Raw genomic sequence first — 13,776 nt, 5'->3', positions numbered from 1 at the left:
GCACCACAGTTTGAAGGCATTAATTCGTTTGCATTCTGCCTTCTAAGGGCTAAAAGCAAGAAAGACTTGGATGCGGATCTGTGGTAACCTATGCCCCGGAAGTGAATTTACTGAACTAGACAGCAATGCTGCAAGTACAGTATCTTTCTTCCGTCCTCGTGGGGGGCCAGTGGAGGTTGGTGGTGGGCACTGGCAAGAGTGGGAATATCTAAGACCCAGAGAAACCTGCACATCTTCTAGATGAGGCAACAGATCCAGAATGATCAAGATGTTATCCTAGGATTTAACAGCATGTGAGGGGCAAAGCCAGGACCCCAGCCTTGGCTTTCCATGCCTGGCCCCCATCCTGGAGCCCTCCCACACACAGCTCTCTCTCCAGAACAGAGAGCCAAGACGGTGACTCACAACCCACTTGGCAGTTTTGCTGATAAATTTTTTGTTTTGAAGCAAGAGGTTCTGCCTCTATTAAAGTCTTTAGGAAATTATAGTGATCTTGACTTTTTCAGACATGTTTGAATTACTCACAGTCTGGAATTCCCAGGCAGAGGGTGAGACCCAGAGAGGCTGCATGCATAGAAGTTAGGGGCTCAGGATCTGGTGTCGGATGGATCTGAATTCAAAACTGTACTCTGCCACTTAGTAATTGTGAGCTAACCACTCTGAGCCTCAGTTTCCTCACTGGTTTTGGTAACGAACATCATGATTTTGCTGGAGTTGCTGTGGGACTAAATGAGGTCGTGAGCAGAGAAGGTGTGGCCCCTGAAGAAATGGGCAGTGGAGTCATTCCCTGTCTGAGCTGGAAGGCTGGGGTCTTGCTCAACGAGCACAGAATAGGCCTGTGCTAAGACCTTATGGATCACAGGCAGGGCTGCCTCAATTCTAACGCAACTCCAACTGAACTGGGGCCTAAAGGACTTGCCCTCTCCGAGGCTGTTTCCCTGAAGGAAGAATGAATACAGGTCATGACAGCGAAGGTCTGTTGCAAGGACCTGCATATTCAGTGCTTAGAATTGCTGCCTGGCATACAACTGGGGCTCAGGGATGATCGTTTCATCGCTGTCCCTGTTCTTGCTACCTGTGTTTCCGGCAGGGCAGCAACGGCTCATGCAGAGGTAGTGGGAGAGTTTCCATAGCTCTGTTTCTGCCAAATATGGTGTGAATTAGAAACTTCTCTTGCTAGGTTTGTGGCTAAGCCTTTGCCAATGCTGTTCCATTGCTAAGAAGTCCCTTACTTCTCCATCCCTGTCTCTTAGCATCCTTCCAAGGGCCTAGCCCACAAGGCTGAGGAAAGAATGGGAAGAACTTTCCTGGTCTCTCCAGTCTGCAGCCTTCACTGAAAGTCCAACATATACTTAATGAGTGTCCAACACCAAGCTGACGCTAACTTCTCCGTTCTTTTTCCCCAGCCCATTTCTGTACTTGAACTCTTAAATATTCCACCTTATCCTGTAGCATGATTTTTCTTTCTAGATTTTAGAAAGCAAAGGGCCTTATAAAACTAGCAGCCTCTAGGTCTTTTCTGACTTTTCTCCTTGCCCATAGACTCACCCAAGGGGCAGATGTGTCTGTCCCCTACCCCCAGCCAATGGCAGATGGATCTGAGCATGCTCAGTAGGATCGAGGTGGGTACCATCACCCAGCTGGGGTTTCAAAGCCCTTGAGAGGTAGCCCCCAAGAAAAGACGAAGGCTTTAAACTGTTATTGTGTGTCTTCTCTCCGTGGGTTGCATGGAGATCAAAGCCTGAAGGAAGTAGAAGGTTGCTCTCTGACAAAAACACCGTATTTTTAGAAGCGCTTGGTGGTTTAGGATGTTTGCCCCAATGCTGCCTTTCAGTGGCAGGGGGTGGGGCTGGGGGTGGAGGCTGAGGGATGGGACCTCAGGCTGAGGGTTGGTGGGAGTGGGTTTCCTGGCAGCAGAGGACCTGAGGGTGGAGGCTGAGGGGACACTCCATATCACTTCTCTTTCCTGAAGAGCCCCCAGACCTGACACTTGGGGAGTAGGCAGGCAAGGGGGGTGCCTGTGAGGCCTCTGGCTCCATCTCCTTTCAAAGATGGGAGCACTAAAGCCAAGAAAAGGAGCAGAGAATTGGCTAATTTCCACCTCCCCACTCCCTCCACGCTTCCCTGTCTGGGGATTTGGGACTTGCATACATGAAACCGTTAAAGAACAATGCATGCATTCTGTAATCAGTGCTAATTGGTGTGGTTCAGAGGAGCAGGGAGGAATGGCAGGCATTTGGGGCAGGACATCAGTGGGCTGTTAAACCAACTGCTCACGAATAGCCCATGGAGAATTGGAATCGCTCCTGGGGTCTGGAAAGGTAAACCGTGGGTAGTGAGAGGATAACCCCGCAGCCGTGGGCAAAAGTTAGGAGGCGGAAACTCACTGGCCCTGAACATAGGGAATGATGGGAGACACGCGGTGGGGGCAGGGGCTTGACAAGACGGGAGGGGGCCTCTCTGCACTCCCATTGCTTGGAGCCTGCCTCACTAAGTTCTGTTGAGCCTCATTTTCAATGGTGATGGGGAGAGGTGAACTGGCTACTCCCCATACCCAGAGGGGAGCAGAGAGACTGTTGGGGGGCTGCCCAGCCCACCCCACCTCTCTCCAGGGCCCCTACCTTATAATCAGGGTGGCCCTTCCTTAATGTTTATGCCAACATCCCAAACAGCCAGGCTGGGATGGTGAACTATAATTTATATCATTTTTCATATGGGTTATAGGCTCCAAAGGCTTAGACTCCTTCAAATGGGAACCACATTGAAGAAGGGGTAAACCAATGTTAGGAAATCTGGTCCCAGGAAGCCACCTGCTTCTCATTTGGGATGTTCCTGGGTTTATTGTTTGTTTCCAAGGCCCAGCTGGATTTGAGAGATGGCAGGGCTGCCATGGATCACTGCCCTTGCCAGGCGTCCGTGCTGAGGCTGGGGTGAGCCTCCACTCTGAGTGCTCGGAGCCTCTGGTGTGCCCCCACGTGGAGCTCTGTGGGGGAAGCTGTGTGGGAGCACGCTCTCTTTGTACTCGCATGTCTCCATGGAGCAAAGCCAGCTGGAGACAACCGAGTCTGAGCAAATCCCCACGGCCTGTGGGAGGCCTGGTGCCCCAGGCTGGTTCGGGGGAGCAGGATCTCTGCGCCTCCCCCAGCCACTGCTTCTTGCAAACTGAGAGGCAGGGCAGCAAACAGCCCAGGAAGCTGGCTGCAGTGAAGATGAATGAACCGAAGCGCCTCACGACAACATGGATGGATCTTAAGCACATGGTGTTGAGTGAAAGAATACAAACGATGGACTCCATTCATACGTGGTCCCAAACCAGGTAAAACTACTCTGTGGTGTTGGAGATAAAACTAAGTCGGAAGGGGTTACCCTGGAGGTTGGGCTAATGGTAACTTTTAGTGAGGAGTTTGGTGGTTAGATGAGGCAAGGAGAGTCCAGGCAGCAGTCCATGTTCTTGCTGGGTACAGGAGTGTTCTCTCCAATCATTCATTAAGCTGTACAGGATTATGCTTTATGGACTTTCTGAATAGGCTATTTTTCACAATAAAAAAGTCTAAGATGGGGACTTCCCTGGTAGTCCGGTGGCTAAGACTCTGTGCTCCCAATGCAGGGGGCCCGGGTTTGATCCCTGGTCAGGGAACTAGATCCCATATGCCACAACCAAGACCCAGTACAGTCAAATAAATAAATTTTTAAAAAGCCTAAGAGGGAATTCCCTGGCAGTCTACCCACAGAGTGAGTAAAACTCTGTGATTCCACTGCAGGGGCATGTGTTCAATCCCCAGTCGGGGAACTGAGATTTTATGTGCTGCGCAGTGCCGCCAAACGAAAAACAGAACCACTAAGAAAACAAAACCAGGACATTTGATGACTGAACGCAGCACTCACTGCCCTCTCCTCTCCATCGCACTTTGTCCTCAGGGCCCTGAAACGTCTCTCCCTCTTCTCTCCCCACCTAACCCCCACCCGTGAGTGAGCAGTCAACCCTTTCCCACTTGTCCCACCCTAGGCTGGCTCAGGCCCAGGCCTTCCCTCATGCTGACGGCATCACAGGTGAGGGGGGAATCCCTGATTCCCAGAGGGCTCTGAAGCCCAGGGGGCTGCAGGGCCCCTTCTTAGTAGCCCCTGTCTACTCTGGGCCTAGCCCAGCCTTGGGCCCTGGATGGACAGGCACAACCCAGCCCTGGGCCCCGGATGGACAGGCACAACCCAGCCCTGGGCCCCGGATGGACAGACACAACATTCCTGGCTCTGAGTGGTCCTACCTGGTCCCTCACCAGGTTAAGGTGCACCAGAGCTGCCTGGACTGCCTGCCTCAGTTCTTGAGTGGATGGGTCAGAGGACCTCTGAGGATGGCCTTCGGGTGACCTCTGATAGCAGGTCTGCCCTGGCAACTTCAGTTTTCTCTGAGGGATGCCTTGGGGGGACCCTGGGTTCACTGTGAACCAAGGGCAATCTTTAGAACATGCATCATTTTTGAAGAAAAAAAAAATCTCTGATCTTCAAAGTTCTGTTTGCTCTTTTAAAGGGAGGTATAGGAGAAAATGAGATGTGTGGGGTTGGGGTTCCTAGGTGGGAGAGGCGGGCTCTGGGGACTGACTTCCTCCACATTTGTAATTTCTGGGAGCAGATGAGTCTCCCCCCAGTGCACCCAGGCCTGTGAGGGGGGTAGGGGGCTCTTCCGCAGACCTTTCAGGTGAGAAAACTTTCCATTGTTGCCTTATCTCGCGGCAATCCTTGCCTCGCTGCAACCACAGGTGCGCGCAGATCTGAGGCCCTGATCTGTTCCACTCGCTTTGTGCCAAGCAGAGCTGGGGACGCGAACCCCGGCATGAAACGGCGCCCACAACCGCAAGGCCCGGTGTGCGCCCTCTGAAACTGTAGGTAAAGACAATTACCGGCAATTTCCACAGCACGAATTGTTTTCTATTCAAAGGCCATGAAGGCATTCTCAGCAGCAGGCCCAAAATATAGTATTCCCACCGCATGCCGCCCTCATAATGTGCGATAAAAGCTGTGGTCGCTTTGTCCCGGCTCTTCCTTTTAACAGTCACCCCTTCAAGTCTGATGTTGAAACTGCTTTTTTCTCAATGTGTACTTTGATGGCCCAGATAACGCTCCATGATAAGGAACTGCCTTCAAAACCACTCACTGTACCTCGTGCTCACCAATAGGATGCGCGTCACAAGAGAAAATCAGGCGCCTGAACTTATGAGAAGTGGGATAGGAATGTGCTGAGTCTGTGAAATTCTCCTCTCTGCTGCCTGTATTGAAGATTTTGCAAAGAAAAAAAAAGAAGAAGCAGGCACCAATCGGAAGAGGAGAAAATGCTGGGCCACGTCCTAGAAAGAGCTGGTTCTGCTTGGCAACAGTTGCCAAGACTCTGCATTCAGGTCCATCAGTTTTCCTTAAAGGAAAAGGCTCCATGAGGCTGATGTTAATCGGCCTGGAGAGTGTGGGAATGTCAGAGGTCTCCTGGGGGAGTCTTGAGGTTCTAGTCTCATCAGGCACTGCATCTCCCATGGTTGAGTGTAAGCTTTTTTGTTTGCTCATCGGTATTTGGAATCTACCAAAGGCTTCCCATGCATGGTTTTCCCTGGTAGCTCAGATGGGAAAGAATCTGTCTGCAGTGCAGGAGACCCGGGTTTAAACCCTGGGTTGGGAAGATCCCCTGGAGAAGGGAATGGCAACCCACTCCAGTATTCATGTCTGGAGAATTCCATGGGGCTGTGGAGAGTCAGACACGACTGAGCAACTAACACTTTCAACACTTTCACTAAGGGTTGCCCACACTGGAGTCATTACCTCAAAATCAGAATAGACCCCTGTGTAAACAATGGTGGTTGTGTTTTTTCAAAATATTGATTTATTTGGCAGCACTGGGTCTCCGTTGTGGCATATGGGATCTTTAGTTGTGGCATGTAGGATCTAGTTTCCTGACCAATGATCGAACCCAGGCCCCTGCATTGGGAGTGTAGATTTTCAGCCACTGGATCACCAGGGAAAGTCACAATGCTTGGTTTTTTTCAAAGCATTCTTCATGTCCATTATCTGATCTCCCAACCCATGGAGAAGACTGACGTCGGTATGGTGGCCAGCACAAGCCCCAAGTAAGGTAAGAGTGACTCAAGTGACAGGGTCAAGAGAGGGGCTTCTCAGTGGAGGTCTCATAATTGTGTTTGCAAAATCCAGGCATTTTCAAAGGCTTCTAAGCTTTGGGCTAAAATCAGTGGCTTCCCAAGTCTCTTGGGAGAGACCATCTTGACTTCATTTCTGGCTCTTGACTTCATTTTTCACTTTGCCTTGTTCCCAGGAATCCCAGAGATCCCCAGCATGCAAAGCAGAGGGATTAGAAATGGCTTGGATCATACAAACTGAGGCTTGAATCTGGTTAACCAGCTGTGTGACTTTTGGTGAGTTACTTTACCTGTCTGGGCCTCCGTTGCTTCATCGGGAAAATACAAGTGTCATGGTGAAAGCGCTTCAGGGTCCTTAGTAGGCATGACAGTCTGTGATTTGTGATTCTATGAATTACCCTGAATTTGCATAAACATAACATCTTATAGGTTTCGAAGCACTTTCACATACCTTTTAGCAGTTCATTTGATCTCGGCCACAGCTCTGTGGGGTAGGCAGGCAGGCGTGCCATATTTTCACAACCCCATGTGAGAGATGGAGAAATCGAGGTGCAGAAAGGTTAAGTGGCTAGCCGTAGGTACTCTGGCAAGCTGGTGCTGGCCAGGACCTGAGCAGACATGTGGAGATTTCTGGAAGGTCTCATGGGCAGCTCCTTCAGTCAGGGATCCCTACTGTGATATCCTGGAGGGACGAAGAAGGGCCAGAGCTTCAAGGTCTGGCTCAGAGTGCCTGGTGCTCTGGGCCTCCTTATCATGTGCAGCTCCAGTAGCTGGATCAGACAAACTGAGACCCACTCAGAACAGCTGGCAACATTTTAGGAGATGCTCTGGGAGGCAGCTACGGAGGCCTTTCCGGGGCAGAGGCAGGGGAATCACCACTCTGGCAGCCTCTTCCCACCACAGCCCCTTTCCTATGCACCTTGGGTCACACAGGCTTCCCCTACTGGGATCACCTCATTCTTCCTGAAGTCAAATCCTTAGCTATCCTCAAAGCCCACGCCAAAAAGCCCTCCTTTGAGCCAAGTGCTCTGCATACACTTTCTTATTTAATCCTCTCTGTTGTCTCATCTATAAAATGGGAATAGAAATACCCACAACCAACATCATTTATCCCCCAATTTGCAGATGGGGAAACTGGGGCTCAGAGGAGACCCAAGCCGCATGCCTGAGGTCACCCAGCTGAAAGGGGCTGGAGCCTGGATTTGAAACTTATGATGTAAAATGCTCATGGTTGTAGGCATCATGCACTGACTTCTTTATGCCTTTCACAAAGCACATGGGGACCACCCCTCTGTCTTCTGAGCATTCCATCCTCACTGAGTGTGTGTTCCATGGATCTCACTTGTCTCCTCCTCTGGGCTCTGAGCCTTGCAGGTTAGAAGTTGTATCCTTTCTTCAGCACCATCTGCTCCACACACCTGCCGGGCACATAGTTGGCCTTGGGAAGCCCTCACTAGTTGAAGGCTCAGAGTGAAGGCACCTGGTGTGTGGAGGGGGCCTGTAAGCCTGGAGGCTGCCTTTCTGTCCATCTGGCCCCACAGGGCCAGGCTACTGATGCTCCAGCGCTCTCTGGCCTAGCACTTACAGGATGGCATTGCAGTAGGGTAGCCCAGTGTGTGTTTTTTCACATTGCCCACAAATGTGCTCCTGATTTTTTTTAACTATATAGAATAATATGCTATTTAAAAGACAGGGTCAAGTTTGGACACTCTCTCCCCTATCCACTGTGTGACTTGGGGCAAGTGACTTCATATATTTTGTGAATCTGATTCCACCCATCTTAAGGTGCACCCTATTTTATGTCCCAACAAGAAAGGAAAAAAAAACCCTCCCTGCCAGTTAAGCTATGTTAAGCCATCAACTTTAAGATATATCTCAATGTCAGAGATATTAAGACTTGTCTAGACACTTGACACACAAAAATTCAAATGGCCGATAAGCATGTGAAAAGATATTCAACATCGTCAGTTGTCAGGGAAGTACAACTTAAAACCACAGTGAGATACCACTACCATATCCATCAAAATGGTTTTAAAAAAATCCCAAACTGACTATGCTAGGTGTCGGCAAAAAAAATGAAACAACTGTATTGCTTCTGGGGACTGTAAAACCACTTTGGGTAATAGCTTGACAGTTTCTTGAAAAATTAAACATATACCTATTATATGATCCAGACATTCTACTTCTAGATATTTACCCAGAGAAATGAGAACATATGCATACAATGACTTTTGCATGAATGTTTATAACAAACCTATTTTGTAATAGCTCCAAACTGGAAACATCTCAAATATCTACCAGAAAGTGAATGGATTAACAAATTGTGGTACATCCATTCAATGGACTAGTACTCAGCAATTAAAAGTAGTTAACTATTGCTATCTGTAACAACATGGATAAATCCCACAATAATTATGCTGAATGAGGAAATCCTGATAAAAGAGAAAACATATTGTATGTTTTGACCTATATAAAACTCTAGAAAATGTAAAGGAATCTATATTAACAGCGACTATGTCCGCGGGTGCCTAGGGCTGGGGTGGAAGGAGGGAGGAATGGATTACAAAGAGGTATGAGGAATCTTTGTGGGGGTGATGGGAATACTTGTTGATTGTGTGGGTATAAACAGGTCAGAACTAATTCATTGTACACTTTATTTTTATGACTATTTATTGATTTATTTTTGGCTGTGCTGGGTCTTCACTGCTGTGTGGGCTTTTCTCTAGTTGTGGTAAGCAGGGGCTACTCTCTAGTCGAGGTGTGAGGCCTTCTCACTGCAGTGGCTTCTCTTGTCGTGGAGCACAGGCTTTAGGGCACTCAGGCTTCAGTAGCTGCAGACCCTGGGATCTAGAGCACAGGCTCAGCAGTTGTGATGCCCAGGCTTAGTTGCTCCTTGGCATGTGGGGTCTTCTCGCATCAGGGATCAAACCTGTGTCTCCTGCATTCACAAGCGGATTCTTTACCACTAAGCCACCAGAGAAGCCCCATCGTACACTTTAAACGTGTACACTTTAAACGTGTACACTTTATACCTCACTAAAGCTAAACAATATATACATTTAGGAAAGCATGCTTTCCTTGTCTATGACCCAGGAAGATTGTTATGAGGCTTCAGTGGATAAGACATTAGCCCAGTATCTGGGGCTTTACCTCTGCAGGTGTCTTACAGTTTTTATTTCCCCACAAGGTCCCGTTAGCAACAGAGGCCTGGGGCTGGGACAGGCTGAGGGCACTGCCCGAGGTCTGATGGGGAGTTGGTACAGTGCAGGCCGGCATTCCTGGTCAGAGTGTGTCCCGGCCCCATGTGTCATGCACTGGTCCAACCTCAAGCAGAGAAAAAGGAAACAGTCCCAGTCTCCAAGGGCCTGAGAATGGTCTGGCGGGTGGGAGCCAGGGCCACTGGTGACTGTGACTTGAGAAGCCCTTGGCATCTGATGTTGGGTCCTTCTTGAAGGTGACTGGCCGCACCGAGCAGAGTGGATGTTGCCCACCCTGCCGCCTACCCCTGTCAACGCAGTAGTCCTTCTATGCAGCCTGCCCAGGCCGGGCCCCAAGTCCCCTGCCAGCGAGTGATTCAAAGCCACCCTTCACAGAAAGTGTGAGAAGCCCCCACCGCAGGCCGCCTTCGCCTTCAGGGCAGGCCAAGATTCAACATTACTCACAGCTTCCAGTACCTGCCTGAGTTCAAACAGGAAGCCTGGTTTTTCCTCTCGTGTCAACAACAGCCTTTCTTTCTCTCTTCTATTCTGGCCTCTGGGCTGTCTTGTGGAGAGGGTTTCTTGGGGGCGAAGGTCTGAGGCAGCAGTGGGCCGCACCAGCAGATGCCTCAGCCTGCACCTCCTTACCTGGGAAGGCCTGGAAGAGGGTTTTGTGCCAGTAGGCTGTGAAAATGAAGCAGCTCATCTACGGCTTTGTAAACCCAGGGAGCACCTGGCCAGGCACATAGTAAGCCTTCCATTTATTTTTGTTCAACTGATCTACATTGAAATGTAGTACTGCGTGTCACCAAACAAATGCAGTTCCTCCTAGGTTCCCGGCTTAACAAATAGCCTCCACCTGCTCCCTTGGGCCAGATGTGCTGGAGACACTGCTCTGGCTTCTCTATTCCCTCATTCCTCACCCTGAGTGGATAGCGAGGGCATTGGTCCTTCTTCCTCCATGTTCCCAAACCCACCCCCTCCTCCCCAGCCTGTCTGTGATGGTCCCTTTCCGGCCCCTGTCGGGTGATCCTATTACTTTCTCCTCTGTCTCCTCTGGCCCCATTCCACCCACAGACCACACAGTGGCTGGAGCCATCCTTTCTAGATACTTGAGGGACCATACCACAAGTGGACCCTCTCTGCTCACTATCCTTGCACACCCTGTGTGGCACATCTAGAGCCCCTCCTGTGGTCTACAAGGCCCATCTCTCAGAAAGCATCCTGCTCCCAGGACGTTCTCTGTGCTGAGACTACTCAGCCACTTGGGGTTCCCTAAGCAAGCCTTAGTCCTCCTGGCCTCCTGAGATTTGCACAGTGTTCTGAGCAGGCCCCTGCCTGCCCCTGCTCTCTCCCTTCCAGTGCAACTACTTCCACCCTCTAGCTGAATTTCCATCCACCTCCCCACGACCCATTCCCCTTCGCCTTTCCTGTGGAACAGCGAGTTGATTTCCCTCCCGTGCACATATGTGCGTGCAGCTTGGTTTTGCATGCATCACCCATGTGTATTTCCAGCCTCTGAGAGCAGGGGTCCCATTTGGCTCTGTGTGTGCAAGCCAACCCAGCCTTGTTGGGTCAAGGCGAGTCCAACATGGAGCAGGCAGGTATGTGCTGGATAGCCATTCCTCTGTGCACTTCATAATCTCAGGAGACCTGATTCTAGAAACAGCTGGCACGTGGTAGCGACTCCCCACTTCTCCCTTGCCCCCTGCCCCAGGCTCCCTGATACAGCTTGCTTTATAAGGAACACATCCCATGGCACTGATAATTAGGGCCAGGGGGAAAGGGTCTCTCTCTGGAGGGAATTTCTATGGACATTGAATACCTTTTGTGTCCTTCTCTGGCTTTAGCTGGAGATCTGACCTGTCTGTGGCCAAGGCTGGAAAACTCAGATGACTATATTGTATTTTTTGCCAAGTTCTGAAGACAATATTCCTGGATTCCCAGAGAAAAGGGCCTTCCTGGGTTGGATGGGTGCTAAGAAGACAAAAGGGAGGCCTAGCTCTTCTCTGTGATTATTGTGGAAATCAAATGAGTGAATATCCGTGAACAGACATGGACACATGGTTAGTGCCATATGTCTTGATGATGATGGTGATGATGATGATGGGGGTCTGTGGGCCTCCCACTGTGGTGGGAAGTGGACTGATCCAAGTGTGGGGAGGACAGGCCCCAGGCACATGGGGCGGGGCCACACATCTCCCTCTCATGAGGGATAAGCTCTATGAGGGTTGAGGCTGCGTCTGACACGTGCTAGATGCTCAGCTTGTTGAGAGGAGTTACAGGTTTTGTGTGCGTGTTTTTTTTAGACCAGGTGGTGGTAAAGTTTTTTCCTCCTGTGTCAGGGAAGGAAGACTTTGTGGGACAATTGGGAGTAAGGAGGTTTAAGGATGAATGTTTAATCTCTTAAAAGGAGAAACACTTTATGTGTTTATTCATGAGGGTAGTGCTAATTAGTAATAATTATTATCTGGTCATTAAGTCAAACCTCCCCCTAGAATTGTTAGGTACCCACACAGACCCAAATCGGGCTAAGAGCAAGGAAACTGCATTAAAAAAAAAAAAAAAAAACAACCTGATTCAGCTCCCAAAGGGTCAGGTTCTTGTCTCTCTTGCCCTTTCAGCCTCCTGCACCTAAGGCCTGGGGCTTTGGATGGGATGGTGCCCTGTAGAGGCCATCTGGTCCAGCCCTCTGCCTCAGGAATGAACGTACATGGCCACCATGGAGGAAAGGCCATGTCTAGAATCCTTTGAGGACTGCCATGCTGCAAGAACTCCCAGCCTGGGTCTGGAATCCCTCCCCCACAATACAGCCCCTCCTTGGACCTGAATCCCACTGGGTACCAGGTTGTGCTGGGTGCTGGGGAGAGAGCAGTGAGCCAAACCGACTCTACCCTGCTCACACGGGGCTCAGGGGCCAGGAGGGGAGATGGGGAGACAGACATTGCACAAGCATGAGACATACATAAACATCATGGTAACATGTGCTGCGTACAAAGGAAATGTCCGAGATGAAAATGAGGCTGACCTCAGCAGGAAATGACCCGGTCTGAGGGACTCAGGAAGGCCTCCCTGAGAAGCGGGTGTTCAGCAGAGATCTGAAGCAAGTGATGGAGTTATCTGGGCAAGTGGGGGTTTGGGGAAAGAGCGCAGTAGGCCTAGCAAACCGTGTGTGAGAAGGTCCTGGGGCCTGTTGAAAGACAGAGGGAGGGGGTGCTGCTTGATTGAGCAAGGTTATAGGGGATCTAGAGGAGAGGCAGGGACCCGCCCATGAGGGTGCCCTTAGCTCTGTCTAGGTTTCCATGCGAAATGAGCCTTGGGCGGTGGACAGCATGTGTGAAGACTATCTCACACCAAATCTTTGTTCACCTGCTTGGCATTCCCTCCATGGCCCACGATTCTTTGCAGGGTGGGGAAAGCATTGTTCTTCTGCAGGTTTCTTGAGAAAGAGGAGCCAATAGTTCTCCTGCTGCTAAGTGGTTGGGGTTAAGGTTGCTACAGACGCCTTACAGGTTAGGTTGACCAGGCCTAACCAGCAGTCCCTTGGGCAGCAAACCTCGTGCCTTCCACTTGCATGATCCCGCACTTCTTCTTTCTCTTCCAGGTGCCCTGGTGACTGTGAGCCAGGGTGGGACCTCTGGCATCTGATGTCTACCCAGGCTCTGTGCTGACACCAGCTTACAGGACACCCCCAGCTCAGTATGCTTGCCTCTGGAGTTAATTTCCTTTCTCAAATCAGATTAACTTCAAAGTTTTTATTCATTCTTTTAAATTGACTTAATGATTCATTCTTCCTAATTAACAGATATTGGAAAAGAAAAGAAACAGTATGGTTAGAACTAGAGTTCTCGCATTCCACGCCCCTCCCTAGAGGGTATCAGTCTTTTTCAATTCATTTTCATTTATATGTGTATAAATACACAGACAGATAATTTTGTTTGGTGTATGTTGGATTGTTTTTAAGGTTTTTTTTTTTTAATTGAATACAGTTAATGCACAATGTTGTGTCAGTTTTTGGTGTATAGCAAGTGATTTAGTTATACACATATATCATTTTTCATATTCTTTTCCATTATGGTTTATTGCAGGATATTGCATATAGTTCCCTGTGCTATGCAGTAGGTCCTTATTGTTTATTTTCTATATAGTAATGTGTATCTGTTAATCCCAAACTTCTAATTTGTCCTTCCTGCATCCTCTTTCCCTTTGATAACCTTAAGTTTATTTTCTACATCTGTGAATCTATTTCTATTTTGTAAATAAGCTAATTTGTATCCTATTTTAGGCTCCACATATAAGTGATATCATACTTATATCTTTGTCTTTCTCTATCTGACTTAACTAGTAAGATAATCTCTATGTCCATCCATGTTGCACAAATGGCATTATTTCATTCTTCTTTATGTCTCAGTAATATTCTGTTGTATACGTGCCTCATCTTCCTT

General features: G+C 49.3%; 1 long non-coding RNA gene across 3 annotated transcripts; it reads left to right on the top strand.

Annotated features, from left to right (window-relative positions):
* Window positions 1-223: 223 nt before the first annotated feature.
* On the top strand, window positions 224-13,526 carry LOC129632251 (uncharacterized). 3 transcript variants are annotated; one of them, XR_008704445.1, is made up of 4 exons: window positions 224-3,316; window positions 6,030-6,112; window positions 6,311-6,410; window positions 12,936-13,526. It is a non-coding gene; the product is annotated as an uncharacterized LOC129632251 (long non-coding RNA). The 3 variants fall into 3 exon arrangements; XR_008704444.1 differs by lacking the exon at window positions 224-3,316 and adding an exon at window positions 4,897-5,528 and having other exon boundaries at window positions 6,030-6,107; XR_008704436.1 differs by lacking the exon at window positions 224-3,316 and adding an exon at window positions 4,897-5,528.
* Window positions 13,527-13,776: the final 250 nt, after the last annotated feature.

The sequence above is a fragment of the Bubalus kerabau genome, chromosome 1 (genome assembly GCF_029407905.1).
Source record: "Bubalus kerabau isolate K-KA32 ecotype Philippines breed swamp buffalo chromosome 1, PCC_UOA_SB_1v2, whole genome shotgun sequence".
NCBI classification, from domain to species: Eukaryota; Metazoa; Chordata; class Mammalia; order Artiodactyla; family Bovidae; genus Bubalus; species Bubalus kerabau.
Note: the sequence above shows the minus strand (reverse complement) of the source record. Positions and strands in the feature narration are given on the sequence as shown.